We start from the raw sequence: 6,033 nt of genomic DNA, 5'->3' as shown, positions 1-6,033 counted from the left end.
GAGTAGGGAAGTCTAACAGCAAGTATACAAGGTGCTGCTGAGACCCCATCGACAGTACTGTGAGCAGGTTTAGTCTCCTTATTTAAGGAAATATATCATTTCATTGGAGGCAGTTTGGAGCAGGTTCACCCGTATGGAGGGATTCCCTGTTAGGGACAGATTGTCTTCTGAGCAAAAGCTAAACAGGTTGGGCCTATACTCACCTGAGTTTAGAAGAATGAGAGGTGATCTCATTGAAACATACAGGATTCTTACAGGACTTAACAAGGTAAATGCTGAGAGAATGTTTCCTCATATGGGAGAATCTAGGATGAGAGGTCATAATCACAGATAAAGAGGCACCAATTTAAGATAAGGTCGAATTTCTTCTCTCTGAGGGTTGAGAGTCTCTATAACTCCTTGTCACACAGAGCTGTGGGGCTAGAGTCTTTGTGTATGTTTAAGGCCTGAATGGATAGATTCTTAATCCATAGAGGAATTAAAGATCACAGAGAAAGGGCAAGAAGTGGACATGAGGAATGTCGGATCAGCCATGATCCTATTGAGTGGCAGAGCAGACTCAAGGGGCCGAATGGCCTTCTCCTGCCTATTTCTTATGGTCTATCCAAGGAGACAACAGTCATGGAACAATCAGTTCAGGGGCAAACATGACAGATCCAAAAGTAACGACACAATCTGAGAGATTACAAACATTCCATTGTTTCCTACTGTCAACGAGATGGAAATCTGTGGAAGAAATGTTTAATTCTTCACAACACTGATGACAAAATTCAGCAATTTGTAACTGTCTGTGTGGAGGTTGTATATTCTCCCCGTCTCTGCATGGGTTTCCTTCAGGTGCTCCGGTTTCTTCCTACAGTCCAAAGATGTGCAGGTTAGGGTAGATTAGCCGTGGGAAATGCAGGGTTACAGTGATAGAGTGGGGTATGAGTCTGAGTGGGATGCCCTTTGGAGGGTCGGTATGGACTCAATAGGCTGAATGGCCTGTTTCCAGTCTATAGAGATTCCAGGATTCTATGCCACTGGTGAGAAATGTAATGAAAAGTTTGATCCCCTCCAGCTCAATCAGGAATCTCTAATGGAGATTGTTTCGGCAGCCACACAGCATGGAGGACAAGTCATCCCTTACAGATTGGAGTTTGATCACAGCTGACGAGATGATCCAAGGTCAGCAATGACTGAGACTGCACCACGTCAGGCCACAGGAGTGAGCAAACCATCGTACTGGCTCTCACCCCCAGCGCTACCACTCTGGGAGGGAGGGAAATGGGCTTCATTATGGGGTTGTAGAACACAACTTTTACATCTCAGCACAGATTGTCGGGCAGGTTGAGGACAAAATGCTCACACTGCAAACCAGTTGCACAAGGGTCCATGGGAGCTACCACGGAGATGGGATGACAACTATCCACAGATTTACACCATGGTTACAAGGACATCACCAGGCTCAGTGATCCAGGATCCTGCATAAAAGGTGGCACCTGTTTTAGCTTGGCCGCCATTTTCTGTGAAAGATCCCACAGGTAAAAGATTGGAGCAGTTCTCTGTTTCAACAGGGAAGACTTTGTCACTGAGGGACTTCAAGAGGTTATATGTCCCCTGGATGTGAAATAGGCCATTGATTGGAACAACAGCCTAAACAACGCTCCTCCGAGAGAAAGGTCCTCAAGTGGAGAAAGATTTCACAGATTTCAGAGAATCCAGAACAGAATCAACACCAACAGTCCTCAACACAGACTCCAATCTGATTACACTGTCCAGTCAGGTCACATTCTGGAGAACTTCATAAAATCATGACATCAGAGAGCTGGGCAAGATACACCATTCATGACTCAGTGACAAAGACGATTAATGAGGGAAAATGGTTGACGTTGTTGACATGGACTTCAGTAAAACCTTTGAGAAGGTCCCTCATGGCAGACTGATACAAAAGGTGAAGTCACATGGTATCAGGGTGAGATGGCAAGATGGAGACAGAACTGACTTCGTCACAGGAGACAGAGGGGAGAGGGGGAAGGATGCTTTTCAGAATGGAGGGCTGTGACTAGTGATGTTCCACAGGGATCAGTGCTGGGACATCTGCTGTTCATGGTCTACATGAACGATCTGGAGGAAAATATGGCTGGGTCTAACTGGTAAGTTTGTGGGTGATACAAAGATTGGTGGAGTTGCAGATGATGAGGAAGATTGTCCGAGGATACAGCAGGATATGGATCAGTTGGAGGCATAGACAGAGAAATGGCAGTTGGAGTTTAATCCAGACAAATATGAGGTGATGTATCTTGGAAAGTCAAGTACAAGTGGAAATTATACAGTGAATGGCAGAACCCTCAGGGGTGTTGATATGCAGAGGGATCTGGGTGTGCAGGTTCACAGGTCACTGAAGGGGGCAGTGCAGGTAGACAAGGGAGTGAAAACGGCCCATGGCATGTTTGCCATCATTGGAAAGGGCATTGAGTATAGGGATAGACAAGTTCTGCTGCAGCTTTAGAGAACTCTAGTCAGACCACACATGGAATACTGCGGACACCACATTGCCAGAAGGATGTGGATGCTTTGGAGAGGGGACAGAAAAGGTTTACCAGGATGTTGCCTGGTCTGGGGGATTTGAGCTATGAGGATTGGATAAACTGGGTTTGTTTTCACTGGAATGCAGGACAGTGAGGGGTAACTTGATACAAGTTTATAAGATTGTGAATGGCATGGATAGGGTGGGAAGTATGAGGCTTTTTCCCGGGGTGGAGGGGTCAGTTACAGGTTTAAGGTGTGGGGTGGGGGTGCATGTTTAAAAGAGATGTGTGAGGTAGGTTTTCACACAGAGGGTGGTGGGTGCCTGGAATGCGCTGCCAGAGGAAGGGGGTGGAAGCAGGCGCTATAGCAGCATTCGAGATACACCTGGACGGATACAGAAATAGGAAGGGAATAGAGGGATCCAGATCCTGTCAGTGAAGACGGGTTTAGTATGGAAGGGCTAAATGTGTTGGCACAGGTTTGGAGGGCCGAAGGATCGTTCTTTGTTCTTTGACTCCCCAGGAACCAGAGAAATGCAGCAAGACCAAGATATGGTCAAAGCAAAATACTGTGGATGCAGGAAGCTGAAATTAAATTAGATATTGCTGGAGAAATTCAGCATGTCTGGCAGCAACATTGGAGAGAAAACAGAGTCTCCAATCCAATAACACTTTTCTTTTGAATGGGAAACTATCCAGGAGTGGCTGACAAATAGCAAGTAACATTGATGGCACATCAATACCAGGCAATGACCATCACCAATAAGAGACCATCTAATCCCCACTATCAATATCCTGGGATTTACCATTGACCAGAATTGAACTAAACTCACCATATTAAGACAGTTTTACAAGAGCAGGTCAGAGGCTAGGAATGCTGCCATGGGTAATTCACTCCTGAGAGGTGGTGGTGGTGGGTTGTTTTTCAGACTGGAGGCCTGTGACCAGTGGAGTGCCACAAGGATTGGTGTTGGGTCCTCTACTTTTCATCATTTATATAAATGATTTGGACGTGAGCATAATGGTATAGTTAGTAAGTTTGCAGATAACGCCAAAATTGGAGGTGTAGTGGTCAGCGAAGAGGGTTACCTCAGATTACAACAGGATCTGAACCAGGTGGGTCAATGGGCTGAGAAGTGGCAGATGGAGTTTAATTCAGATAAATGCGAGGTGCTGCATTTTGGAAAAGCAAATCTTAGCAGGACTTATACACTTAATGGTAAGGTCCTGGGGAGTGTTGCTGAACAAAGAGACCTTGGAGTGCAGGTTCATAGCTCCTTGAAAGTGGAGTCACAGGAAGATAGGATAGTGAAGGCGGCGTTTGGTATGCTTTCCTTTATTGGTCAGAGTATTGAGTACAGGAGTTGGGAGGTCATGTTGTGGCTGTACAGGACATTGGTTAGGCCACTGTTGGAATATTGCGTGCAATTCTGGTCTCCTACCTATCGAAAAGATGTTGTGAAACTTGAAATGGTTCAGAAAAGATTTACAAGGATGTTGCCAGGGTTGGAGGATTTGAGCTACAGGGAGAGGCTGAACTGGCTGGGGCTATTTTCCCTGGAGCGTCGGAGGCTGAGGGGTGACCTTATAGAGGTTTACAAAATTATGAGGGGCATGGATAGGGTAAATAAACAAAGTCTTTTCTCTGGGGTTGGGGAGTCCAGAACTAGAGGGCATAGGTTTAGGGTGAGAGGGGAAAGATATAAAAGAGACCTAAGGGGCAACTTTTTCACACAGAGGGTGGTCCATGTATGGAATGAGCTGCCAGAGGATGTGGTGGAGGCTGGTACAATTGCAACATTTAAGGGGCATATAGACGGGTATATGAATAGGAAGGGTTTGGAGGGATATGGGCCGGGTGCTGGCGGGTGGGACGAGATTGGGTTGGAATGTCTGGTCAGCATGGACGGGTTGGATGGAAGGGTCTGTTTCCATGCTGCACATCTCTATGACTTTATGACTCTCTGACTCCCCAAAGCCTGTCCATCTACAAGACCCAAGTCCGGAGTGTGGTGGAATACTCCCCACTTCCCTGGATGGGGGCAGCTCCAACAATACTCAAGAAACTCAACAGCATCCAGGACAAAGCAGCCGCTTGATTGGCATGAACCAATCCCACCGCCCCGTGGCCGAACACTTTATCTTCCCCTCCTGCTCTGCCAAGGACATGCAAGTCCTGGGCCTCCTCCATTACCAAGCCCTAGCCCCAATGCTTGGAGGAAGAACACCTCATCTTTCACCTTGGGACCCTCCAACCACTCGAACTAGTGGATTTCACTAGTTTCCCCATTTCCCCTTCCCCTACCTTATCCTAGATTAGATTAGATTCCCTACAGTGTGGAAACAGGTCCTTTGGCCCAACAAGTCCACACTGACCCTCCGAAGAGTAACCCACCCAGACCCATTCCCCCCATCCTAAATTTACCCCTGACTAATGCACCAAGCAAGATGGGCAATTTAGCATGGCCAATTCACCTGACCCGCACATCTTTGGACTGTGGGAGGAAACCGGAGCACCTGGAGGAAACCCACGCAGACACGGGGAGAATGTGCAAACTCCACACAGTCAGTCGCCTGAGGCTGGAATCGAACCCAGGCCCCTGGTGCTGTGAGGCAGCAGTGCTAACCACTGTGCCACTGTGCCTAAGATCCAACTTTCAAACTCGGCACCGCCCTCTTGAACTGTCCTACTTGTTCATTGTCTTTCCCATCTATCCCTGCTCCACCCTGCACTCCGATCTAGCACCTTCCCCCCCCCACCCCACCCTTTCCTCCCCCAAGCCTGACTCATCTTCCATTTATCTCTGAATCCACTTGGCCCACAAGCCTCATTCCTGATGAAGAGCTTACGCTCAAAACATTGACTCTCCTGCTCCTTGGATGCTGCCTGACCTGCTGTGCTTTACTAGCGCCATTATTTTCAGTACATCCACATCCACATCCACAAGCATTCACACCCTCCCCCCACCAACACCCATTAACAGCAGTGTGTACCATCCCCTCCCTCCCCCCACCCACACCCATTAACAGCAGTGTGTACCATCCCCTCCCTCCCCCCACCGACACTCAGTAACAGCAGTGTGTACCATCCCCTCCCTCCCCCACCCACACTCAGTAACAGCAGTGTGTACCATCCCCTCCCTCCCCCCCGACTCTCAGTAACAGCAGTGTGTACCATCCCCTCCCTCCCCCCACCCACACTCAGTAACAGCAGTGTGTACCCTCCCCTCTCCCCCCCACCCACACCCATTAACAGCAGTGTGTACCATCCCCTCCCTCCCCCACTCACACTCAGTAACAGCAGTGTGTACCATCCCCTCCCTCCCCCCACCCACACTCAGTAACAGCAGTGTGTACCGTCCCCTCCCTCCCCCACCCACACTCAGTAACAGCAGTGTGTACCATCCCCTCCCTCCCCCCACCGACACTCAGTAACAGCAGTGTGTACCATCTACAAGATGCTCTGCAGAAACTCACCAAAGATCCTGAGACAGCACCTTCCAAACCCACACCCACTTCCATT

At 48.5% G+C, this 6,033-nt stretch overlaps 1 protein-coding gene across 1 annotated transcript in view; it reads right to left on the bottom strand.

The window, feature by feature from the left end:
- Nucleotides 1–6,033, bottom strand: part of sspo (SCO-spondin) — a 538,757-nt gene that overhangs the window by 459,973 nt on the left and 72,751 nt on the right. The gene's annotated exons all lie outside the window — the stretch shown is intronic.

The sequence above is a fragment of the Hemiscyllium ocellatum genome, chromosome 4 (assembly GCF_020745735.1).
Source record: "Hemiscyllium ocellatum isolate sHemOce1 chromosome 4, sHemOce1.pat.X.cur, whole genome shotgun sequence".
In the NCBI taxonomy this organism is placed as follows: domain Eukaryota; kingdom Metazoa; phylum Chordata; class Chondrichthyes; order Orectolobiformes; family Hemiscylliidae; genus Hemiscyllium; species Hemiscyllium ocellatum.
This window is presented reverse-complemented; position numbering and strand designations above follow the sequence as displayed.